Below are 27,934 nucleotides of genomic sequence, written 5' to 3' on the forward strand. Positions count from 1 at the left end.
AATTTCCACAGCCTCACTCACATAATTTGTAATTCAGGTAAGTATTTCACCGAATTTGTTCAGATTACTAAATCTAATCGTCTTTCCACATTAATGTTGTTATACCTGAGTTTTTGTTTTCTGAATCAATGCAAAGCTTTATATGAAAAATATGAATGCAGTAGGATGCCTATGCCTGGGACAAACAGGTTGATGTGGTTTGAAAATAAATTAGAGAAAGTTATGAAAAAGGAAATTATCTCTGTTTTAGGAAGTTTTGGTCTTCCTTAGTAAATCCCTCAAGGGCAACGGACCCACATAGGGTGAGTGAAGGACTCCACAGAATGAAAAGTAGTTTTTCTTTTCCAAACAAGATTTTATTGTTAGAGGAAAAGGCAGATAGCAAAGCTGTCACTTGGTGGGGTGGGGTGGGGAAGGATGAATCTTTTTACATAAAGAATCCAGAGTCAGGATGCCCGGGTGGCTCAGTAGATTGAGCGGCTGACTCTTGGTTTGCTTAGGTCATCATCTCATGATTTCATGAGTTCAAGCCCCACATTGGACTCTGTGCTGACAGTGTGGAGCCTGCTTGGGATTCTCTGTGTCCCCCCCCCCCCCCACCGCCCCTCTCCTACTCGTGCTGTCTCTGTCTCTCTCAAAATAAATAAATAAACTTAAAAAAAAAAAATCCAGAGTCTTCTAGGAGAGAAGGTATCCATTGTCGAACTCTGCTCACAGAGCCCTGAAAGTGGAAAAACTGGGTGAACCAGGGTGGCCTTGGAGACTGTTACCTGGAAAGGAGAGTCAGTCTGACTGAGGACCTAAGGTGAAGCACCGGAAGTTTGTTAGAGGAGGAAGTGCTAGTTTGAGCACAGTGTGCAACTAGCAAACCCAGCCTCAGCAGTTAACGAGCACTTAAGCCTGTGAGTACCACCAAGAAAACCGTGCCAACCAACTGTATCATCAGTATCAGATGCTATTTGCAAAGTCTCTTGTTTGCAAATATGATCAACCTGGCTGTAGTCCTTCAACCAATTGGGTGGGTCCTTAAAAAAGAGGTTCTAGGCTTCTATTGATAGGCAAGTGGGTGCTGAAGACACTAACTGAATAAGAGGATGTAGCCATCTGCTTCTAGTTTTGAGGTAGTGATGTGAGTTTGGAAACATCCTAGTTGAACTTGTGAAATTTTATCACATCAGCTCACTAACATCAGCTCACTCAGCTCACTGTGCTTCTTTGTTTCCCAGGTAGTGACAAAGGGTCAAACTCAAAGGGCTTCAGGTATGAGCCTGGTAAAACAATTGTGTCATAGAATAAACAAGGCAAACTGGAGGGTGCATCTCCCTGCCAGGAAATCAAAATTCATTGCTTTTTAAAAATCTGAGCTAATTAAGCCAAAGGAAAAGAATATATATATCATAAGCCTATAGGCTGAATTCAGCATCTCAACTAATACTTTGATACTCTACAATTCACTATACCTAGAGCCCATTTTAATTTACTCAAATCTCTTTCTGCTCCCCTAAGGTCACTTTAGAAGACTTTTAGAGTCCTATACATTAAGCCACAATTCAGCTCCAAGCTCTAGGTCCTAAAGACCCAGAGGTGACAAAGGCAAGTCCATTCCTCAAGGAACTCCCACAGGTTGGTATTGTGAACACCATTTGTTCAGTTTCCTGTCTCCTCCAATCATCAGGAATACTTCTCTGTAACGTCATTGGATAAACCTAATTTTACCTTTTTTAAAGCCAGGTTTTTGTGTATATTTATAGGACTCATTTCTTGTATTGTAAAATATTAGAAACCCATTCATATCATTGCCTGCTCTTGCCTACACACATCCTACCCCTTTTGTCTTCCTGTCGCTAAAGCCCCTGGACACCCACAAACCCAGATTTCAACTGATCTCTGAGGGCCTGGAACTCTGGCTAATGTTCTTGGATCTTTTTCTTTGTGAGTCTCTTAAAATGGACCTGAATCTTTGGATATCAAACCCATTAAACCCATACCTAGTCTCCTGGACTCTGAACCCTGCCTTCTCTCTAGTGTTAAAAAACAAAACTCAACTGAGTACATTTAAAGATCAAAGTAATGTTATCAAATGATTCTTGAATGGGGTGGCATCACATTTTAGCAGATAGGGAGTTCCAAGGAGCTGGGTGTTCATCCTTGTTCTTCTCAGCTTGTCCCAACCGCTTTTTATTCATAATTTGCCTGATACTTTTGAAAGTATCTTTCTATAAAGTTGCCTTTACAAAGGCAAAAATTTAGATTGCAAAAATAGAATAGTAAAAGATGTAACTCATACACTAGAGACTTCATTTTTAGAGAAAACTTAATTTCCACCATCCATTAAAAATGGTAATGCATCAATAGGAAGATTTTGGCTGAAGAAGAAAAGACCTTCCTATATCTGGCTTATTTGTCCCAGTCTGCTTCCCTATTTATAGTCCTCAAATTATCTGTCTTTCTTTCATCAAAGAAAATATCCATATGATTATACAATTATGTGATAGACCATGTGGGGCCACTTAATCACTTAATTCCTTTCTGAAAAGCTGTTCGCACTTTACTCTAAAGATTTATTTCCTGGGTGGTTTCCACTGCAAGTTTTTAATTGTAATTAATGAAATCCATCGCCAATCTTGAAGCCACAGAACTTTTCTAACCTGTACATTCAATTTCAACAATACAACAACTTCTTTTCTTTGTCACCCATTTATTTCTCACTAACCCCCAAAGGACAGCAGTGAATAGACAGTTCAATAGCAGTTCAATAGACAACATTTCCTTTAGGAAGAATTTCTAAAAAACATAAATAACCTAGAATTATTGTACACCTGAAACTAATATAACACTCTATATTAATGAATTGGAATTAAAAATTTATTTAAATTAATAAAATACAAAAATACATTTTTATAAATAACCTAATAAAACACAGTATACTTCTAAATCTGCTTGGGTCCTCTGCACGAGACTCAGGTGTGGGTCTTTACAAGATGGTCAGTGAATTCCTGATAAGGAGAGTTAGTGAACACAGTCTCTTTCCAAAGGTCAGGGGTGAGATAGCTGTAGGTCTTGGAAATGGCATCAAAAGTTGCCCAGGGTGGCAGTGCAGGCCCTGGCCAAGGTGTGGCAGTCATCCATACCAGCCATCATCAGTAGCTTCTTGGGTACAGGGGCTGAGATAATGCCAATGCCTCTGGGGGCAGGGATGAGGTGCACCAGCATAGAGCCACAGGGGCAGTCACCTTTCATGGGACAGTGTGGGACTTGCCAATCTTGTTCCCCCAGTAGCCTCGCTAAACCAGGATGATGGAAAGCTTGGCCAGGACGATGGCCCCATGGATGGCAGCAGCTACCTCCTTGGAGCACTTAGCACCCAGACCGACGTGTCTATTGTAATCCCTGATGGCAACAAATGCCTTGAACCTGGTCCACTGGCTAGAATGGGTCTGCTTTTGCAGGGGCATAATCTTCAAAATCTCATCCTTGAGGGATGCCCCCAGGAAAAAGTCAATGACCTCGGATTCCTTGATGGGGATAGATCTCCTCCAAAGACTTGATCTTCATGTTCTTGACCAGGCGGCCAGCTTGGTGACCGGGATCCACTCCTCACCTTAGGCTTTGCCTCCACTAGCTCCGCGGCCCCGCCCCAACCCCGGACCCGCCCCAACCCCACCCCAGCCCCGGACTAGGCCACCTCCCCACCCGACTCCCACCCTGGCCTGCCCTGGCCCCAGATGCGGCTTCGGAAGCCGCTGTGGCCTCCCATTCCAGGGCCCCACCAGTGTCATCCACCATTTGGTGTTTTCCCAGAGAAGAAGCTAAATCTGCTTTCTAATATACATTGAGTTTTAGGGGCAGGAGTGGTGAAAAATAAAAGTCAAAATTATTCCTAGTTACCTTCATTTCACAGGTTTCACATAGTTATCTTTTGGTGAAATTCTAGAATTACAATACTTTGTAAATGTGGGATGAAGGCCACACTCGGAGGTCAGTCTTCTGTACTTCGCCATTCACTTTTGACTTGATGGCTATACCACGCCTATAACAGTAGTCTATTTTGTTTCAAAACTGCTATATTTCTTAAAATCACCATTTATTTTGATACTAAGTGAATATAAATAGTATAGGAATATGAATAGTGCCAGAAGTCCAGGCAATTACAATTTTCCCCAAATCACCCCCAAGTCAGTTGTTCAACATACTTTCTATGCAACCATTATCATGTGACGATTAGGTTCCAAGGCACTGGGGAGAATGTATTCACCACGTGTGGAGGAATTCCACCATGTAATTCCTAAAGGGAAACACATTTAGAGTTCCATTTGAGACTATACCAAGTACATTATATTCCCAGAGTTGTGAAACTCAACTCTCCCCTGGCATCAAGAAGAGGAGTGACAAGATGGGTTAGTACTGGCAGTGGGGCTAGGAGGGCCGAAGTGGCAGGTCCGTGCAGGGCGGGGTATGAATGACCAGAGGATTTTGTCAAGTGGAGCAAGCAAGTCCCTGAAAATGGGGAAAGAAGGAACTCGACAGCAGCCACAAACCAGAAAGAGCACATGGAGGATGTTTCTAGAATGCATGTTCATAAGCAAGAGAATATATGCTTTATTTGACCTTAAGTACTTTTGATGAAATATCTGGGGACTTTTCTAAGAAGAAAACTGTAATTGCTTGTTATTGCCAGACACTGCCTGACAGCATTGGAATTTGCTTGGCTTTTTGTGGCTGCTACCCCAAACTGGTAACCATTCAGTCAAATATAAGCTAAAATTAAATTACTTTTCCTTCATTGTTTATGTATTTCTGCTGAATGGGGACATTTCAGCAATGATTTTATATTCATTAGGAGGATGGAATACCACAGCAAGTCAATCACAGTCATAATGAAAATACCAAGATATTCCTGTCTGTTTTTCCACAGTCTACTATGTTCGGTTGGAATAAAATACAGGATCTCTAGTGACGTAACACTATATATAGATCTAAAGGCACTTTTTCTCTCACTGTGAATAGATACAGATGACAGAAAGTTGTGAGTTGTGTTCAGTAGCTTCCAAGGAACACACCTAGATGTCTTGCTACAAAAGCAAATTTTTCAGAATTAAACTAAAGCTGTTTTTTAATAACTAAAAATCTGAAAACTGTTCTTCTAGAAATAATCAAGGAAAAATACATATGTTTTCAAAGTGTTCATCAAACATATTTATCAAAGTGGAGGGTGGGGGAATATGTTATGTAGAGATACGTTAGAAGCTTAAACACAAAAGGGTTTAAAAGAGAAGAAATAGATTAGTGATTATGAGTCTTTTTGGAATTGCTACCTACCATCCACAATTACATTTTTTGTTTCATGATATATTTACATCCTCTAGAAGCACACAACAGTTATTATAGTTAACTGTGTTTGGATATCAGTTTAAGAATGTAACTATGCATATGCAGGCACGTAACAAAACCAAGGTTGTTATCAGATATAGCCAGGACTTTCTGTGAGTAATCCCAGGCATGCTTGACTCTCTCCATTAGAATTATAACATGTCCAACTACATTATCCAGTTCCTCCTACTGAGAGCTCCTAAATGGACTCTCACTTAGGATAGGAAAGTACAGAAAATTAAATTCAGAGCATACTAATTAAGAAGAAAATTTCCCACAGGTTTAGAGTGCAATGCAAAATAGTTCTCGATAATATCTGTATAGTAAAAGAAAACTTTTGCACTGAGAAGGGATAGGTATTAGACCCTGCTACCATTTACTTGCCATATTTTTGCAAATCTGATGAATCTTCTACTCCTCTATAATGTGGTCCATGAGGGTTTTAGGATGTATGTATTTCTTTGAAATAATTAACAAAATGTATTTATTTACAAAATATTTAACAAGCTCACGATTACAAAAGAGGATGGTTTATTAAAGAAGAAGATGAGGATGTCTGGGATGCATAGTTGAGAACCCCAACCTAAACTAATAGAAAAGAAGGGGCAGGGAGATTCTCCTGTTGGCTGAGTGGGGGCATGCAATCCTGAAGGATGAGAGAAAAGGGATTTGGAGAGTGAGTGAAGGTCTTGGGGAGTCAGGGGGGAAGTAGGGCATCTTTTAGGGACGGAAAGAAATGGCCAAGGGGTCAATGGTGGGGAGAGAAATGAGCAAGATAAGGGAGGAAAGCAGGAGAGAGATGGTGAATAAGAACAACAAGGTGGAAATGCCAAACATCTGGCTGGGAAAATATGGGTAGACCAGATCTGGCAAGACTAGATCTATTATCAGTATTTTTCAGGAATTTTGACTTTTTTTTCCTTACGCGGGTCAGGGGATGAAGCTACTTAAAAGCCACATGTGGAACCAATACAAAGAGAATTACGTCTCAGAAATATCACTGCCGCTGCACTGGAGACTGTGCATTAGTCCAGAAGAGTAGTAGTACAGGAGCGCCTGGCTGGCTCAGTCCAAAGAGCATGGCTTTTGATCTTGGTGCTATGAGTTCAAGCCCCATGCTGCATGTGGAGATTACATAATACATACATACATACACTTTAAAAAAAGAAAGAAAAATGGTAGTAGAGGGTCACACCAGAAAAGTGGTAGTGTTAGACCCGAATAGTAGAGAAAGAAAGACATGGATGGAATTGAGATGCATTTAAGAAGCAGACTCAGCAGGACATGGTGAAAACTGGGACATGAGTTTGAAGAAGGAGGGAATTAGGTGGGGGAGGAAATGGGGATATAGGGAAATAGTGCTTAACAGGAGATTAATGGTCAGAGGGAAGCCACGTATAGACAGAGAAAAGTGGATGCTGACAAAGATCATATACATCAAGTATTCTCTGAGGTGTTGCCTTTTGAGTCCAGACAAGATTTCCAGGAATGGATCTTAGATGAAAGATACGAATGGATAAAGAAGATGTGGTTTATATATACAATGAAATACTACTTGGCAATGAGAAAGAATGAAATCTGCCCATTTGTAGCAACGTGGATGGAACTGGAGAGTGTTATGCTAAGTGAAATAAGTCAGGCAGAGAAAGACAGATACCATATATTTTCACTCATATGTGGATCCTGAGACACTCAACAGAAGACCAGGGGGGAGGAGAAGGGGGAAAAAAAAGTTACAGAGAGGGAAAGAAGCAAACCATAAGAGACTCTTAAATACTGAAAACAAACTGAGGGTTGATGGGGGTGGGGGGGAGTGGAAAGTGGGTAATGGGCACTGAGGAAGGCACCTGTTGAGATGAGCACTGGGTGTTTTATGGAAACCAATTTGACAATACATTTCATATAAAAAAAAAAAAGATGAAAGATAACAGTACAGAGCTATCCATGGATTGGATTGGATTTAGCCAAAAGATCTCTTCAAAGAATGGACTCTGGAATTTAATTAAAATTAGATCCTTCCCAGTCAGTTTTATCTTTTTAGGGTTTTTTGTTTGTTTGTTTTTTGGGTTTTTTTTTTTTTAAGTATAGGTGTGTGTGTGTGTGTGTGTGTGTGTGTGTGTGTGTGTGCTGATGATAATTTGTATACTCAAGACTTTATATAGCCAGAGAAGAAATGACATAGTAAACCTTTTTTAATAATTCTAATGGCAGTCAAGATGGATATCTTTACTTAAAATATTAAAAACAATATTGCTGGGGCGCCTGGGTGGCTCAGTCGGTTAAGCGTCCGACTTCGGCTCAGGTCATGATCTTGCGGTTTGTGAGTTCAAGCCCCGCGTCAGGCTCTGTAATGACAGCTCAGAGCCTGGAGCCTGTTTCAGATTCTGTGTCTCCCTCTCTCTCTCTGACCCTCCCCCGTTCATGTTCTGTCTCTCTCTGTCTCAAAAATAAATAAACGTTAAAAAAAAAATTAAAAAAATAAAAATAAAACAATATTGCCTAGCAGGTTCTTGCCCAGGATGTGATCAACTTAAAAAGTAAATACAAAATGAAGTATGTAGGTTAATTCCTGTCCTAATCAAAATATTGCTTTCCCTTTATAATGTGAGGGGAGTCAGACTACAGTTCAGCATCCAAGGAAAGATTTTAGCCTTCTTGTTCATTGAAACTTTTCTTCAAGATCTTAAATTCACTAAGTCTTATCTTTTTTCTTGCCTATAATTGATATTTGCCTTTGTAATGTTCCTCTCTCCCTCCACCTTTCCCTCCTCTCTTAAAATAAAATTAAAAAAAAAAAAGGCTTCTCAATATGCTAAGGGTTTGCGAACCAGTTCACTGTGGCTTTGAGGCTGTAAGTGAACAGTTTTTCTAAAAAAAAAATAAAAAAAAAATAAAGACTATTTTCTGTTCCACGAGACAAGATGCTCATGCCAATGGATACCCATCTGCCATCAAGTTCCAGAATCATAACCTTATGCTTTTTAGATACTTTTCCAGAATGAAGGAAGGGACAGTAAATGGACAACCTAGGCCCATTCAGAGGTATAAGGAGCGAGAAGGAAGCTGATACCTTCTTGCCATTCTCAAAGGTACCTTATAAGGCTAATGTACAAAATTCTACTCTGCCACAGGGGCATGCTAACTAGGACAATAGTTAGAGCTAATTAAGCAATCAAATTGAAATAGAGTGATTATTTTCGCTTGTGTGCTCTCTCTTGCTTTTTTTTTTTTTTTTTAACCCCTTATCCCTTTCTATCCTACATAACTTTTTTCATTAAAAATAAAAACCCCCAGGGGTGCCGGGTGGCTCGAAGGTTAAGCATCAGACTTCGGCTCAGGTCATGATCTCACAGTTCATGGGTTCGAGCCCCGCATCCGGCTCTGTGCTGACAGCTCGGAGCCTGGAGCCTGCTTTGAATTCTGTGTCTCCCTCTCTCTCTGCCCCTCCCCTATTCACACTCTGTCGCTCGCTCTCAAAAAATAAATAAAACATTTTAAAAAATAAATAAACAAAATAAAATAAAGTCCCCCAAACCATCATTACTGTTAAATCATGAAAACAACATCAGAAAAACCCAACTAGAGGAACTTTCCACAGAATATCAGTCAATATCACTTAAAACTGTTTTGGTGATTAAAAAAAGGGGGTGGGGGGGAGAACTCTAAAGGTCATGAAAAATAAGAAAAAAACAGAAAATGTCCAGACCAGAGGGATCAAGAAATATGGCAATTAATGCAATGTTGTCTCATAAATGGGATTCTGGGAGAAAAATTTAAGGTCTTTAGTGGAAAAACTAGTAAAATCCAAATAAAGTCTAGATTTACAGTAATGGACCAATGCTGATTTTTTAGCTTTGAAAAATGTGCTGTGGGAATGTAAAACATTAACATTGGGGGTGCCGGCTAAAGGTATACTAAAGTTATGCACTTACTTTCTTAATCTAAGCTTATTCCAAAACAAAAAATTTGTTAAGAAAATAAAAAATAAAACCTTCAGGGGCACCTGGGGGGCTCAGTTCATTAAGTGCCCAACTTCGGCTCAGGTCTTGATCTCACGGTTCATGGGTTTGAACCCCACATCAGGCTCTGTGCTGACAGCTCAGAGCCTGTAGCCTGCTTCAGATTTCCTGTCTCCCTCTCTCTCTGCCCCTCCCCCTTTTGCACTCTGTCTCTGTCTGTCTCTCTCTCTCTCAAAAATGAATAAACATTTTAAAAAATTTTAATAAATAAATAAATAAAATCTCATTTCATCTTCTTCCCCCACTAGTGGTAACACCCAAACATAAATAATATTTTATATTATACAATGTAATGTATTCATCTCTGATTTACATTATTTAATTTAATACTCAGAGCAGCTGCATGCATGGCCAGAATTGGTTTTATGGTCCCCACTTTACACTTGAGGAAACGGAAGCTTTGAGAGGTGGTAACTTGCTCCTAGTTCAGTGTTGGTTAGGCTGCAAACCATTTTTACAAGCTATTTTTGCAAGGAGACTTCAAAAATACAGTGGCTCAGAAAAAAATCTTTTCTAAAAATGGAGATATAATTGACGTGTAGCATATAAGTTTAGGATGCACTTGCTGATTTGATACATTTTATATTGCAATACCATTACCACTGTAGCATTAGCTAACATCTCTTCAAAAAAAAAAAAAAATTTAACTACTTATTTCTCTCTCATGTCACAGTCCAGAATTGTCTGAGCATCTAGGGTCTTTCTATGTTGTTGCCCTCTTGGGTTCTGCCCTTACAGGTGAACATGGGCTCACTAATATTGCATTCCAGCTCAGGGGAAGAATCAAAAATGAATGGGAGCAGACAACCTCTTCTTGAATATTATAAGAACTGTATAAGAGCATTATACAGAATTGCAAGTAAAAAAAAAAAACATTTTTACTTGCAATCCATTGTTAACACTTAGTCATACAACTGCACTTAAGTTACAGGAAGACTAGGGGATGTTGTCTAGCTGGGAGGCTATACCTGAGCAACGGGTACTACACAGAAGAAAATGGGAAAGAATTTTGGGGACAATTAACAAAATCTGCCATGATTACCAGGCTCATTACAAGTAGAATAGGGTCTTTAATCAAGGTTTCCTGTTTTCAAGTTTGGCACTATTCCTATTGCCTGCTGAATACACATCTGTACTCTCTATTCATCTCTATATAAAAGGAAAACAACTAAAAAATTCAGTTAATACTTTGTTTTACCCTTTAATATATATATTTTTGTAACTAAATTTACCACTTAATAAAATCAATGACTTATTAGTCATTTCCTTCCGGGTCACATTCTTGTGATGTTTCTATTTTTGGTGACATCAATTTAAATGCTTGTGTGTGTTCTGGATTGCACATTCAAGGTAGTGCTGTCTTTCACTTTTGTCTTAAAACTAGAGAAAGACCAAAGAAATAGACGGATGGCTGAAGAGAACTCTGCTGTTCTGTGCTGTATGGCCTATTTTGCCAGTTGCCATGTGACCTCAGAAAAACTATCTATTTGACCTTTTTTTACTCCACGATCAAATCTAGGTTTTGTGGAACTAAAGATTATATGTGATTTCAAAACATACTTTAAGAAAAATATACAATTATAATCCAAATTTAAGCATGAAAATACAAATTTATAGTGAGAAATAAAATAACTAAAAAAAATGTTAAGCTGACAAATACCACAAATATCACAAAATCCTGAATAATAAGATATTTTTATGTTGTCTCACACACTGCTATAATACTTTCCCCCCTACATTTTTGTCTGCATACTCTTTGATAATCTTTTCCTATGATGACAATTTTGTAATATTTTTTAAAATGTTTGTTTTGAGAGAGACAGAGAGAGAGAGACAGGGAGGGAGGGAAGGGCAAAGGGAGAGAGAGAGAATCTCAAGCAGGCTCTATGCTCAGTGCAGAGCCCAATGCAGGCGATGCACAGCTTTATCTGTGAGATCACGACTTGAGCCGAAATCAAGAGTTGGATGCTTAACCAACTGAGACACCCAGGTGGCCCTGTTTTGTAATGTTTTTTAAAGGGGACAAAAAGAAAAAAAAATTCTATCATGATTAATTCAAATTGTTTTCTCCTATTGACAGCTGGCATCCATTTTTAAAAAGCAACTTCGGGGCGCCTGGGTGGCTCAGTTGGTTAAGCATTTGACTGAATTTCGGCTGAAGTCATGGTCTCATGGTTTGTGGGTTCAAGCCCTGCATCACTCTGTGCTGACAGTGCAAGATTCTTGGGATTCTCTCCCTCTCTCTCTGCCCTCCCCCACTCACCCATACCTGCATGCTCTCTCTCTCTCAAAAATAAACATTTCATAATAATAATAATAAAATAAAAAAGCAACCTCACACTTAGCTGTACTTGCTGTTTGTATTGGTTTTTGCCTTACAAACACAGCAATTATAATAAACTCTATTTTGTGGGATTCCCAGCAAAAAGGAAGAAAAATGGTAGCCTATAAGTATATGTTCCACATTATCATGTATATTCCTGACCAGAAGGAATCTCCACTTTGACTAGGCTTCAAAAACAACTGAATCCCCTCTGCTTACTTTTTTTTTTTTTTTGCAATTTTTGTATTTTTGCTGGGTTTCCAATTTTAACACATTTTTAAAGCAGTTTAAAATTACAACGAAATTGAGAGAAAGAGAAGAGATTTCCCTTTTTTCCCCCACCCCCACACATACAGAGCCTTCCCCCATTACATCAGTCACCAGAATGCTGCATTTTTCTTTTCATTTCAAGGATGAATCTATATTGACACATTATAATCATCCTAAGACCACAGTTTACTTTAGGGTTCACTCTTGGTGGTATACATTATATGGGTTTGAACAAATGTATAATGACATATATCCATCATTATAATATCATAGAATATCTTCACTGCCCTAAAAATCCTCTGTGCAATCTGGCTAATCATCTCCTCCCCCATACACAACCCCTGGCAACCACTGATCTTTCACTGGGTCTATTTTGCCCTTTCCAGAATGTCATATAGTTGGAATCATACAGTACGTAGCCTTTTCAAATAGGCTTCTTTCACTTATTAATACCCATTTAAGTTTCCTCCAGGTCTTTTCATGGTCTGCTGCAATCTTTCTTACACATCCGATGACTGGAAAACATCCCCCGAAACTAGCTTCTGACGCCCTTCATTTCAAGCCTTCTTTCTTCTCTACTGTGCACAGAGCCAAGGGCTATCAGAATTGGAGACTGAGCAGGAGAAGAAAGGCACCATAGGATGTGTCTGGAAAGCTACTCCTACCCCAGAACAGCTAGCAATAACTTACCCACACATGGAAATAACCTAAAAATCCCACACCGCATAAATGCATCCTCGACTCAACTTCTCTCAGCCAGGTGCCAAAAATACTCCAAGGTCACCCGACAGGAGGTGAAACCTGATGGAGAAGTCAGAAAGGAAAAAAGACTACAGTAATCTGGACTGTGGTTCCTCCTGCAATGACGATATAATCACATTGTTAAGGCCCCTCCCAGAGCCTTGGAAAGAGCCTGTGCTAGGGAAGTGCCCTGTAGCTTAAGCTTTATTTGCTTCACAATAAACCTGCCTTCCTCTTCTCACATGTAAAACAGAGCTAATATTGGCCTAGCTTTATTGAAATGACTGAGTGGGGAAAATATGCAGAAACACTGAAAACGAAAGGCTCCTGGGAAAGTAGACAAACGCACGCCAGACACCAAAAGTCTGTGGAGAAAGTGTCTCCAAACGTATCATCTCAGTGAATGTGAAATGATTATCTTTCTGGCTTCCTTCCATCTGGGTTTGCTTTCTTTTCCCTTTATCCTCACTTTTACATATAATTTTGGTGTCTCTTTCCCCCACTTTGCTTATATATTTTTCTTCTCTCATATTTTGTTTCCTGTTTCTCTGCTCTCTCTTTTCCCCGTCCAGCCGCTCTTCTCCCCCTCAGCCCACAATTCCTGTGGCCTGTAGAGCTGCTCCTCCAGCTTTTCCTAAGCTGCTTTAAAACCTACAGATGCTGGGATAGCCATCAATCTAGAAGAGACAGGCAGCCATGTGATGCCTGACTCTCCAGATGGGGTTTCAGGGTGACCCTGCCTGATCACCAGGCTCGACTTATGAAATACAGCCACTGATGAAATTCATGGCAGGCAAACCCCCTGCACAATGTGGGGCAACAGCATGATGGATGGGCCCCTGATGATGGATGGCTCCTCTCTTACCCGCAGTCCATGAATTTTGGTTCATGAATTTCCTCCAACAGAGACTGAGTTGTCCAGAGATAAGATAACAACACTCAACCAGGCGCTGGGCTCTGGGCTTATTACTTGCTTAGGGATATCACCCTCATTAGTCAAGTAAAGCAAATCATTACTGACAATGTAAGGTTTTAGTCCATTTTAGTGGTTTTAAAATTAAACAGACAGCTGGTGTACGGGTCAAGATTCCTAGCACTGTAAAAAATTCTTTTATAAAATATAAGCAAAACATGGAATTTAAGTAAAAGGGAAGATTTATATATAGGAGCTTAATAATCCTCCTTGTCATCTGTTCATTCTTTTGGGGAAATTGCTATTACAGCTCACTATAATCTTAAGCCTTCATAGTTTTCTCTTTTTTTTTTCTTAATACATGACCCTGTTTTTAGTATTAGGAAATGAATCAGAAGTCCGAATACAAAAAAAAAAAAATTGGGTGATTTTAATATGTCTGCTAACATTGTCTCATTAATCCTCATGGTACTTCTGAAAGATGTATGCAATGTATTTTTATCTCCATTTTACAGAGTGTGAAACCAAGATATCCTAAAGCTCTTTAAGCATACTTAAGATCACAGAGGCGTTCAGTAATATAGTCAGAAATAAAAGCCAGCTTTTCTTACAAGCAGGTCTCTGACAATTAATCAGAATCACAGCAAGTCTGCTCTTTCTTTGATGACTAGAAATTTCGTCTGAAGCTGAATGCTGATTTAAGCATGAATAAAGTCATCACAGCTGGTAATTTTATATCTTTAGGAGATTTTTCAGTCCAAAAACTTGTAACATAACATGTGCCCCTGCTTAGATTTGGTACATCACAGCAAAGACAGCTACCGGAAAAAAAAAAAAAAAAAACCATTATAAAGAAAATCTTAGTCTCCCTGACTTCATTTATAAAATTCAAAAGTCATTCCTATGGAAAACAGAATCCATAGACTCCAAATGAAAAAGAAGTGGCAATGCAGAGTCAAGATTTTGTAAGAACACAGTCAGTATCTTGGAAATTGGACTCAGTTATCTCCTGGGGATTCTGGTTCCTGGTCTTGCAACCAACACTGCCAAGCATGAGTAATAATAACAGCCATGTCAACATGGAGCTGATATGGCAAAAATCACTCTTGTTTCCCCAGTGCTTGCCTTAGCCTAATGAGCAAGGTATTTAATGCATAATTATCACCTACAAAAGGGAGGATATGTGAATCGATGATACTCAAATACATCGCTATCACTCTGCCCCAACGTAATTTCTACCTGCAGACGATCCTAATGTTCCTGGAGTATTTCAAGTTCTTTCCACTACTTAACACTTTAACAACCAAGGGATCTCTTCCATCAACCTTCCACAAAAAAGAATTTCCCTCTCTATGATGTCCAAAGTTTTACATGTAGACTGCCTTCATGTCACTTTCATTGAACAAATAACAACTAATTCAATGGTGTTACAATTTTATTGACCATAATAGTCACCTGGGGTGCAATGTTAAACATTCTCAGGCCTCCAGCAATTCTGATTCAGAAAGGAGGAAAGGACTCAACATTTAAACAAAAACCCCAAGGAATTCTGATACAGGCATTGCAAGGACCACTCTTAGAAACAAAACAAAACAAAACAAAAAACCCACCTCTCTGTAATGGCCCTCTATTCTGCAGCTTAAAAAATGGAGACTCAGAAAAGTTTTTCACCCAAGACCATTCATTCATCCATTCAGTCAGTCAGTCAACAAATACTATAGCATAGATGCTCAGACAGTATTGGTTTGTGCAGAATTAGAGTCTGGCCTGGTTCCTAATCCGTGGTTATTTCTACTTAGGCTGCTGCCTTATGTTATGGAAGTTCCAAATAATACAGGAGACTAGAAGGGGGTGGTCAGGAAAGGCCTTGTGGAGTGGATAGAATTTGGAATTAACTCATGGATAAAATTCCAGTTGTCAAGATGAGAAGAGAGGAATTAGCCCAGCAAAGATATTAATAATGATGCAAGGGCTTGTGTCCAGAACTGCAGGTTGCACCAAGTAATACAGATGATGAATGAGGAGAAATGAAAGAAGAGTGATATATCTTAGAGCCCCCCACTTGGCATGTTTCAGGAGACCTCAGAGGCTTATCACCTATATCTCTTGGCACTTCTTAGAGCCACATCCAAATTTGTTGGGGTTCCCATTGGAATAAGGAGAGTCCTGCCAGCAGCGGCCTGAGCCCTCCAAACACAAGTACCCTCCAGCCTCTAGTGCCAGCAGCTTTGTCCTGAGCACTAGGAGAAGCACTAGAAGAAGAAAAAATGTCTTCTTCATTAATAATTTACAGATGCAGGATTGGGAAGGAGATGAAAAAGGTTACATGCAAAAGCCAGAAAAAAAGTATAAATATGATGTGGAGTGAGTCCTCAGGATGCCAGGGTCTCAGGAGGGAGAGGAGAAACACTAATCAAGATGTGTAAGCATGAGCCACCTGGCTGGCTCAGTCAGTACAGTATATGACTCTTGACCTTGGAGTCATGAGTTTGAGCCCCACATTGGATATAGAGCTTACTTTTTAAAAAAGAAAGAAAAACAAAAGGTGTGTAAGCACGGAGTAATTTCTCGCGGCACTTTGGTTCTTGGCCCAAGCTTTGATTAGAATCAAAGGAGCTTCTGAAAAAATACCAATGCCTTGGCACCTCCACAACCAATGGAATCAAGAGCCAAAGGGTGGAATTGAGGCATCACTACATTTTAAAAGCTCTCTGGGTGGATCCACTGGCATCCTGGCAGCCTGGGTTGTGAACCACTGATCTAAAAGGTTAGAAATTCCAGAACTTGCAGCATTATTTAAAATAGTGAAGACATGGGGCGCCTGGGTGGCTCGGTCGGTTAAGCGTCCGACTTCGGCTCAGGTCATGATCTCATGGTCCGTGAGTTCGAGCCCCACGTCGGGCTCTGTGCTGACCGCTCAGAGCCTGGAGCCTATTTCAGATTCTGTGTCTCCCTCTCTCTGCCCCTCCCCTGTTCATGCTCTGTCTCTCTCTGTCTCAAAAATAAATAAACGATAAAAAAAAAAAATTAAAATAGTGAAGACATGGGATCCACCAACGTGTCCACTGACAGATTAGTGGGTAAAGAAACTGTGATATATATATTAGAATACTATTTAGCCATAAAAAAGAAGGAAATCCTGCCATTTGAGACTTGCCATTGGATAGATCTTGAGGCCATTATGCTAAGTGAAATAAACCAGAGAGGAAAATACTGTATAATCTCACTTATATGTGGAATCTAAAAAACAAACAAACAAAAAGCCCAAACTTATAGAAAAGGAAATCAGATCCATGGTTAGCAGAGGCAGGGGTCAGGAGGGAGGAGGATTGAATAAATGCCATGAAAATGTACAAACTTCTAGTTATAAAATATATAAGTACTAGGAATACAACATGATGATTATAGTTAACACTGCTGTACAGTATATTTGAAAATTGCTAAGAGAAAAAATCCTAAAAGTTGTCATCATAAGGAAAGAAATATTTCTTCTTTTTTTTTATGTATATAAGATGGTGTATGTTAACTAAACTTACTATGGCAATCATTTTGTAATAAATGTAAGTTAAGTCATTATGCTATATACGTTAAACTCATCTGGTGCTGTATGTCAACTATACCTCAAGAAAATGAAAAACTAAAAACAGAATGGCAGAGCTTGAATACAAAAATGCAATATAAATGTGCTGGAAACAATGATTTGAGCTGCAGGTGGATTAAAACAGAGTAACTTCAATCTGTGACTAAGACTGAACAAGAGAGGCCTCAGTAATCCTAGGAACAAGTTAAAGGCATAAGCCAGCATCTGAGGCTGGCACCTCAGGTTCTTGGAGAATCTGAATAGTAAGCCAGTGGGTGCCAGGCTAGATAAACTCATTTTTTAAAATATGTACATACTTCAAACCTATTATTATCTTCATTTTTCAAATAAGGAAGCCGAGTCATACAGAGGTAAGGTTGCCTAAGGCTCTTAATAGGACATTTGCTCAAAAACAAATAAATGAATATTAAATCAAACTGATTTCAATACAGGCAATAGAATATGGTTGAATTAGAAAGCACTGTCATTTTTGTAGGTTAAAAATAGTTTAATATAGGGATGCCTGGGTGGCTCAGTCAACTTTTGATTTTGGCTCAGGTCATGATCACAGAGTTCATGAGTTCAAGCTGTGCAGAGTGGAACCTGCTTGCGATCCTCTCTCTCCCTCTCTCTCTGCTCCTCCCCTGCTTGCACACATGTACTTTCTCTCTCTCTCTCTCAAAATAAATAAATAAACTTTTAAAAAATAGTTTAATATAGGCAATTCTACAGAGCTTATCCTAATACATTCCTGTCTGATCTTGTCTTTAGGTATGGTTCTTACTCAATTGTTGTTGTTCAGACTGTATCTTTTGGTGGGGGGGAGGGGTGGAAATTCTTGCTGACCTTTATTTTTTTTTAACTTGTCTTATTTTTTATTTTTTAAAATTTACATCCAAATCAGTTAGCATATAGTGCAACAATGATTTCAGGAGTAGATTCCTTAGTGCCCCTTACCCATTTGGCCCATCCTCCTTCCCACAACCCCTCCAGCAACCCTCAGTTTTTTCTCCATATTTATGAGTCTCTTCTGTTTTGTCCCCCTCCCTGTTTTTATATTATTTTTGTTTCCCTTCCCTTATGTTCATCTGTTTTGTCTCTTAAAGTCCTCATATAAGTGAAGTCATATGATTTTTGTCTTTCTCTGACTGACTTCACTTAGCATGATATCCTCCAGTTCCATCCACGTAGCTGCAAATGGCAAAATTTCATTCTTTTTGATTGCCGAGTAATACTCCATTGTATATATATATACCACATATGCTTTATCCATTCATTCATCGATGGACATTTGGGCTCTTTCCATACTTTGGCTATTGTTGATAGTGCTGCTATAAACATGGGGGTGCATGTGTCCCTTCGAAACAGCACACCTGTATCCCGTGGATAAATGCCTAGTAGAGCCATTGCTGGGTCATAGGGTAGTTGTATTTTTAGTTTTTTGAGGAACCTCCATACTGTTTTCCAGAGTGGCTGCAACAGCTTGCATTCCCACCAACAATGCAAAAGAGATCCTCTTTCTCTGCATCCTCGCCAACATCGGTTGTTGCCTGAGTTGTTAATGTTAGCCATTCTGACAGGTGTGAGGTGGTATCTCATTGTGGTTTTGATTTGTATTTCCCTGATGATGAGTGATGTTGAGCATTTTTTCATGTGTCGGTTCTGGATGTCTTCTTTGGAGAAGTGTCTATTCAATTCTTTTGCTCATTTCTTTACTGGATTATTTGTTTTTTGGGTGTTGAGTTGGTAAGTTCTTTATAGATCTTGGATACTAACCCTTTATCTGATATGGTTCAGACTGTATCTTGGCCTTATATTCTTCTGGAGCCTTTTTTTTTTTTTTAATTTTTTTAATGTTTATTTATTTTTTGAGAGAGAGAGAGACAGAGTGCGAGCAGGGGAGGAGCAGAGAGAGGGAGATACAGAATCTAAAGCTGGCTCCAGGCTCCGATCTGAGCTGTCAGCACAGAGCCTGACGCGGGGCTCAAACTCACAGCCAGATCATGACCTGAGCCAAAGTCAGACGCTCAACGGACTGAGCCACCCAGGTGCCCCTGGAGCCTTCTTCTAAATACAATTTCCAACATACCAGAATTATAAATATTCATATATCAACTTATCTATCTTTCTATTTGCCTCATATCGGCAATCAGTCCTACTTGATAAAGAGTTTAAACCAAGGGAAGCAGAGTAAATAAATGACTCTCCCTGATAACAAAAACAGGCTAATAAACCTTTTATAGGCTATCAACCCTAGCAGAAAGAACTGAGATTTATTGAACTAGCCAGCTTCCAGGTTTCTGTGAGAACAAGGGCAAAGCTGGCAGCAAAGTAACAGACACAAAGCCTGTGAACTTAGTCTCTAACTTCTTTATTAAAAAGCAGGAAAGAAAAGCATCCTTTTCTCAGAATGTTATCCTAGAGGAAACCTGGCTGGCTCTAACAGTGGTTCAGTAAGTAAGACTATGCTAAGGAAAGTTTAATTGGATTGCCATCCTATTAATTCCATTCTCCACCACAGAGTACTATATTCTATTTGGTCTCACCAGATTGCCTTGAGTAAGTTTCATGAGGCCAAAACCACCTCTATCTTACTCATCTTTTGATTATCAGTGCCTGGCATGGTGAGTACCAAGAGGTACAGGCTGACAAGTATTTGGGGAAGAATAAGTTTATAAAAGCAGGAGTTGATATAGTCACAATACAAACAATAGCTGCTTTTCTAATCTCATCTTGCTAACAACTGGCAATGTGATATTGGACAAGTTATTTAAATTCTCTGGGCTTCCCTTTCCTCATGAGTAAAAGAGGGGATTGGGATCGAATCCCTCTTCAGGGATTCCAATGCACAGAAGAGACTGTGATTGGGTTAGTCTTGTGAACTAGTCAAGAATTTTTAGTTAATGTCTCTGCACTCTTTTCCTGATCTATTCATCATCCTCCTCTATACTAACCCAAAAGCATACCAGAGAAGGGCAAGGATGCAAAAATATGAATCAAATTACAAGAATTTTCACGAGGCTTTTTGAGGTATCTGAATCCCCTTGACCACATTAGATTTACGATAGCAAGGTTCATAGGGACAAAGCCTCAGTATGCAGAAGTTAGGTTCTCTTTGTATATTGTCTGATTCAATTTAGGAATATTTCAGAACCATACTTCATTCCACAAAGTCCACATTTTCACTGCAGTACAGTGCAATTAAAACAATTGAAATTTTTCTGTGAAAGGCCAGTTTCTCCTCTGTGGAATGAGATCAGATAATAGCATCTTTTTAGCAAAGTCAAACTTTTGAAATTCTCTGTCCTTGTAAAGAAACACATCCTTCAACTGGCAAATGGCATACGTTCTAGGATTCCATTCCATTCTGAAAGAGGAAAAGTAGCCCCAAACACCACAACTCTTAACCTATTTGCCAATCTCTTCAGATACCTTTCTACAAGGTTACAGTTTGTATCAAAAGGACTATAATATGAGGGAAAAAGAAAAAAGGGAGAAAACAGAGAAAGACCTGGCACTCTCCATATCTACTAGAAAAGCCTTGAACTCTAATCTTACATCCGTATACATGTCTAGACAGGTAACAGAAAGAGGTCTTAGGCTTTTAATTCCCTAATGAAGTTTGAATAATATACTTAAATTTTTGATACTTTTTGGAATATTTAATTATAGCATTTATGAAGCAGCTATGGAGAAAATACCACTGTCCTGGTCAGAGACTGAGGATGCCACATACCTGATGATCCTGTGATTACTGTTGTGTAATAGAGCAATCCAAACCCAGGTAGCTCAGAGCAGTACTCATTTTACGATATGTAGTGGATGTGGGTGAGCCATTCAGATGACCTTTTAAGACGAGGCACTCATTCCCTTTGGAATGATGGTTCTCAGCTAAGTTCCTCACACCACTCTGAAAAGAGCCACCTTGTCCAATGGGCATCCCCCATCTAATTACTGGTCCTTCTTATGGGATCGGCTGATGCCTTTTTTTTTTTTTTTTTTTTTGATGACTGCATTGCAGTTCAAGCCTTCCTTCTGTGCAATATTACCTCCTTTTCTCCTCCATAAAAATTGAACTCAACTGTGCTCCCTAATAAGTCTTTGCATATGAAGCTCTATCTCAGAGTTTATTTCCTGGGTAACTCAATGAAAAATATAATAGCAACTAAGGTGGAGACAATGGTGAAAGAAGTCTGTCTTTACTTAGGAAGCCCTGGGAGTGATTAGGGGAGACTGAATCAGCCACGGCAGAGCACTTGTTAGTTACACTGTCACCATTAGAGAAGTCTCAGAATGGCAACCACACAAGGGAAATGACTTTGAGTCCTTCCTGGGGGTGAGCCTTGTTCTCTATTCCATTCAGCATTATGCTGAAAAACTGGCTCTGTGGGGGAAAAAAGACATCTGAGTTTCAACCTTTGCTGAAATCCACGAAGTAGTTTGGCTGCTTTCGAACTACTGACTGTTTAACAACTGGGCTCATCAAATTCCTAAATATTTCACAATAAGCTCTTGGGGACCAGGAAGACCGCCATCTTCAGGACATCACTGCAACTTACAGATCTGGTATAGGCCTGTCAGTGGCTTAGACTTGCCGTGGCATGAGAATCAGAAGAAGACCATAGCAACTAAGCAGAACACGCAAATGCTCTCTGACTGAACTTGAATGCGAGGTATATAGAGAATATGAGCTGCCACTTTCAACAATAGTCAAATTATGAAAAAAGCCCAAATGTCCATCAACTGACAAATGGATAAAGAAGATGTGGTTTATATATACAATGGAATACTACTTGGCAATGAGAAAGAATGAAATCTGCCCATTTGTAGCAATGTGGATGGAACTGGAGAGTGTTATGCTAAGTGAAATAAGTCAGGCAGAGAAAGACAGATACCATATGTTTTCACTCATATATGGATCCTGAAAAACCCAACAGAAGACCAGGGGAGAAGGGAAGGGGGGAAAAAAGTTACAGAGAGGGAAGAAGGCAAACCATAAGAGACTCTTAAATACTGAGAACAAACTGAGGGTTAATGGGGGTGGGGGAGAGGGGAAAGTGGGTGATGGACATTGAGGAGGGCACCTGTTGGGATGAGCACTGGGTGCTGGAAACCAATTTGAGAATAAATTACATATAAAAAAAAGAGAGAGAGAGAGAGAATATGAGCTGCCAACACCGGAGAGTAAAAGCTAAAAATGCAGATGCAGTGATGCTATAGGGACCAAGAAGCAGTGAAAACAATGAGTAAGCAGTTGGTAATGGAAAGTAACCACATGGTGGCAAGATCAGAAATGAGGACTCCGAGTGATGCAGAGACAGGAAGAGTAACTGTCTCAGTCAGCTGTCTCAGTGGCAGGGTCATATACTGAAGAGCAATCAACTTGCACTATGGACACGGTACCTGGAGAGCTGCATTTCACCCCAGACATGTAGAGCTATCTGAGTACACAGCCTGTCCGGCTGCAATCTCCATCTTCCTCATTTTCACATACATCCGCACAATCAGTCCCTATTATTTGAAGCAATCAGAGAGAATGTCTGTTGCTTGCAAAGACACGAGTTTATTAACCCCAGGTCACCATCTGAACTGAATAGCTGCAAGGCAGAAACAAACTCAGAGTGTATACAAAGGTTGTTGACATCATCAGAGGCAACCCAAAATAGAAGCAGCAACCAAGGGAGAGACAAAGCCATTCTCTTCCCAGGGTTTAAATATCCATGGGGGGGCAGCATGATTATATCACTCCTTTACCCTACTAATGAAGGGAAGGACTATTAGGGTCTTGGATACCACTCATTCATTCATTCAACAAACATTTAATGAATGTCTATTCTGACAGCCCAAAAGTGTATGGTGGACTCTGGGGACACAATGATAATCAGAAAAAGATACAGACTCTCCATCATGGAGCCTATAATTTAGTGAAAGAGACAAATATTTTATCAAAAAACTGTCCAGAGAAAACATAGAACTTGACTGTACTAAGTGCTAAGAAGGAGAGATATATGGTTCATGAGATTTCACAGTAAGGTTGAGGGGACTGGCTTTGTTGGGGAGATGAGAGAGTTCCTTAAGAAGAGATAAGGTATCAAGATCTGAACAATATGTTCCAGTGAATAGAGGAGGAAAGAGTATTGAGGAAAACGGGAAACAACATGTGCCAAAGCATATGCAAAGGAGGCCTGGGGACTGGCTGACCTTTGGATTCAGAGCTGAGCACTGGATCAGCAGTATCCATATCACCTGGGAGCTGATTAGAAATGCAGAAATTTCAGGCTCCATCACAGATCTACTTCATCTATTTCATTCTGCATTTTAAGAAGATTCCCAAGTGATCTGTATACATTTTAACATTTGAGAGACTAAAAGAAAACCAGTGTGGCTGGATCTAAGAAAGTGAGGGGTGAGGCATGGTATGAGCCAAGGCTGGACAAGCTGACAGAAAACAAACACCCAGAGCATCACTGGCTGCATTTAAGAGTTTGGCTTTATCCTAAAAGTACTGGGAAGTCATGAAGGGTGTATGTGTTAGGGGTAAGTAGAAGCGAATAGAGCTGCAATGTAGAACTTATCAGATAGAAGTAGAATTAAATGTGATTTGCAATCAGGCTATTACAATGGTCCAGGCAAGAGAATGTGAAAGTGTAAGCTCTGGAGATGAAGGTGGAGTTGGAAAGAAGTGAATTAATCTGAAAAATACTCAGGAAATAAAGTTAACAAGACATGATGATGGTCTGGATTTGGGGAGAGGAAATGACAAAATATAGGATGCTTTCAGACATACACAAATTGTTTTCATGGTCTTTGCTGATTTTTACTATCATATTCACAGCACCAACAATTATGCCACCAGGTACCCAATATTTGTTAAATAAATAAAGGACTGAACTGAATAGAAAGTCTGAGACATAGTTTTAGGGAGAAGATCATGAGTTAGGCTTTGGAATTGTTGTGGGTTGAATTGTGTTCCCCAAAAAGATATGCTGAAGTCCTAACCCCCCAATACCTCTGAATGTGGCCTTATTTGGAAACAGGGTCTTTTTGTAGGCATAATCAAGTCAAAATGAGGTCATATTGGATTAAGGGCACTAAATATAATGACTGGTGTTCTTATATAGAGAGAGAGATTTGGAGACATGAAGACACACGTGGGGAAAGACAGATACTTTAAGATGGAGGCAAAAATGGAACTGATGTATCTACAAGCTATGCATGCAGGCAACCACCAAACCCTAGAACACAGGGGCATGGAACAGATTTTCCCTCAGAGCTTCCAGAAGGACCCAGACCTGCAGACACCTTGATTTCAGACTTCTGGCCTCCATAACTGTGAGAGAATAAATTTCTGTTGCTTTAGGCCTTCCAGTTTGTGGTATTTTGCTATGGTGGTCCTAGGAAACTAATACAGAAATGCATTTCTGATATCCAAGGAGAAATGTTTATTTATAAGTGGTTTGGAATTTGGATCTGAAACTGAGCAATTACCCTAATGAAGTATCTTAGCCAGAACCTACTTTTCTTAAGATAAACACCTCTGATTACATCCCTCTTAACCACTGTGCCCTAGGAAATATGGGTATCCATCTTTGTTGTAAAGAACAGTCTGTGAGATCCCAAGTACCCCTTTGGCAAGCTAAGGGTTGAGAAAAAAAAAAGATATAAAACACAAGGAAATGTTACAGAAGAAAATGAAGTAAAGAGCATCAAAAAAAGTTGTTCTGCAGGAGTGCTCCAACTTCTGCTTCAAAGTTCAGAAGGTGCTTTTCTTATGTTTGAGATTGGTGTGTTATCTAATGACTTGGCTACAGTAGTTGCCCAGATGTCTCTTAAGATTTCTTCTAATTCAGCACCCCCCGACGCGGGTCTCGAACCCATGAACCACGAGATCATGACCTGAGCTGAAGTCAGATGCTTAATCAACTGAGCCACCCAGGCGCCCCAAGTCATCACTTTTTGAGGAAGGTTGGGAGATAACCTTTCTGGACCTTTCCCAGGATGTAATCATTATCAACTCCCTATAATATTCTAAAGGTCATCCTTATTTATTGTAGGCCAGTCTACTTCCCAGGTATCAGAAATCAAATTGTCACAATAAGTTCATTATCCATGCTGTTCTATATCCAGCACAGCCTCCAATATAACTGTGCTTGAGTCCCAAGAATACTAACTGACTGGGAATTTGGACTATCTGGAAATGAAGAACTCATTATTCATCTTGCCTGGGTTTCTGTAGGTTTCTGTGCATGATAGGTAGTCCACTCCTCCAGGCTGGTCCTAAAGAGGGTATGGCTTTGAGCAGGACTATTAATTAATACAAGCCACTAAAGAGCAAGGAACAAGAAAGGTGTTTCATATACAGATAATTTCAAATGACACATGCTTCAAGAGTTCACATCTATCTTCACAGATATAACGCATGGGTGGTACTGGATTCCAAGTTGGCCTACCTAATGTAGCCAAACTCACTGAATATGACTATATCCGATAAATGATTACTGTATGAAATGCCATCCAAGACTCCCTCTTGGAATTCCTGGAACATACAGACCTGACAGCCAAATCAAAAAGGCCTCCCTCTTCTCCCCCTGGTCCTACCCCTAGATACCTGCTTCAGAATCAGAAGTATTTCCACAACTCTATGTCAAGTCAAACAAAATTCCTCTGAGCAATACACAGAGATGGACTTGTGGAGTAAACAACTACAAGTGGTCAGGGAGAAGTGGTTAAGGGGTCTCTGGCCAGGCCTCTTTCTCCCACCGAAGTCTTCCCTCTGTCCTGGGCTCCCCTAACTGCTAACTGCTTAACTAACCTTCTGTGTTACATGGATCCTCTCTGTAGACGTAGCCATGAACCAAAACCTTGTTTTTCCCCTTCCCCAACAATAACAACAACAAAAACTAAAATAAAGAAAATACAAAAGCATGAGTAAATGTTCAATTTACATAGCACTGCCAAAGTTGCCTGTGCATTGGGTAATAGACTGATGCTAATACCTAGGAAGCGACTGTCACTCATTTGGCTATCCTACAGCACAGGTGTGCCCTGCTCTCCTTTGTCCCCAGCTGGAGAGGGTGAAGCTGGTCTTCCTACCTCAGCACTTGCTACTGAATCCATGTTAGCCATGAAACTCACTAAAGCACAACTGTCAGGTTTATTGGAGTGGTCAGAAGAGAGAAAGAGCTTATGACTCTGATCTCTGCTCTAATAAGAAGTGTTCTGTATTATCAAGACAATTAAAGTAAAGGTGAGAATTTGGGGAGTTGGAAGCCAACCCTGGCAAGTGGGCTACACTTCTACTTTCCTTCATGTTTGCTTTAGAGATGTCTGAGGCTGTACAGCCAGTCTCCTTCTTTATCTCTTTAGATCTGGAGTGGAAGGGGAAAGGGAAAGAGCACCTCAAACAGGCTCAAACTTGCTCCGCAGGCAGTGAGAGCATGGGTCCCAACCTTCAAGATAATCTAGACATTTTCCTGAGAGAAGATCAAGTGACCAGATATTTTTCTTTCCTTTTTTTTTTTTTTTTCCCGCCATCAGCAGTGGTCCTGTCTTTGAAAACTCTACCTGGTTGCTCTGTATCAGGTATCTGTATCAGAAAGGGATGTGGACCTGTAGAGAACTCAGAGTACAAAGATAACAAAAATGTAGAAAAGACAAAATCTTAGCTACTCCTCATGTATTTCCTATACACAGTGTCTGTGAAGACTGAAGAGAAACAAAACCAGCAGAGGGAGAGGGAGAGAACTGGGTGGTGGGGTAGGAGGAGAAAAGGAAGCAGAGGAGGAGGAGGTAAACGGAGAAAGGAGGATGAAGAGAAGGAAGTAGGATGAAGAGGAGGGAGACAGAAGAAGATAAAGTGATTGAAAAGGAAAATAATGAGGCTTTAAAGCTAATAGTGAATCCCTATCTTGTTTCACCAGCCCCTAGATCTGCTCCCTGTAGCCAAGGCCTCTAATGATTATCTCCCAGGACAAGCTTTTGCCTGTCCTTATTCTATAGAAAAAGGTTATACTTGGGGCACCTGGATGGCTCAGGTGGTTGAGTATCCAACTTTGGCTCAGGTCCTGATCTCATGTTTCATGAGTTCAAGCCCCACATCAGTCTCGCTGCTATCACAGTCTGCTTCAGATCCTGTTCCCTTCTCTCAATCTGCCCCTCCCCCGCTCACATTTTTTTTCTCTCTCTCTCAAAAATACATAAAACACTATAAAAAATAATAATAAAATAGGAATAAATGTAACTAAGGAAGTGAAAGATTTATACACTAAAGACTACAACCATTGCTGAAAGAAATAAAGAAGACAAATAAATGGAAAGACATCCTATGTTCATAAACTGGGAGACTTCATATTATTAAAATGTCCATACTACCCAAAATGATCTACAGATTTAATGCAATCCCTATCAAAATCCCAGTGGGAGGAGTCCACATGGCAGAGAAGTAGGGGGACCTGAAGTTCCCCTGTTCCTCAAACACAGCAGTATTGAGGCCTTAAGACTTGGAATTCCAGGAATCCGGGCTACAGTGACAGAAACATCCCCAGGGACCCACAGGGAAAACTTGGCAGGCCATAGGTGCGTGATTGCAAAATGAGAGAAATAAAATGGGCAGCATAGGCACACTGGGGAGGGATCTCCTTCTGTGAGAGACAAAAGAAAGAGAAAAAGAGGCTGTGGAAGTATAGGATTGTATTTGGACAAGAGAAAAACCAAGGACT

At 40.0% G+C, this 27,934-nt stretch overlaps 1 pseudogene; it reads right to left on the reverse strand.

The window, feature by feature from the left end:
* Nucleotides 1–615: 615 nt before the first annotated feature.
* LOC106973087 (40S ribosomal protein S2-like) overlaps nucleotides 616–27,934 on the reverse strand; it is a 95,748-nt pseudogene continuing 68,429 nt past the window's right edge.

The sequence above is a fragment of the Acinonyx jubatus genome, chromosome C2 (genome assembly GCF_027475565.1).
Source record: "Acinonyx jubatus isolate Ajub_Pintada_27869175 chromosome C2, VMU_Ajub_asm_v1.0, whole genome shotgun sequence".
In the NCBI taxonomy this organism is placed as follows: Eukaryota; Metazoa; Chordata; class Mammalia; order Carnivora; family Felidae; genus Acinonyx; species Acinonyx jubatus.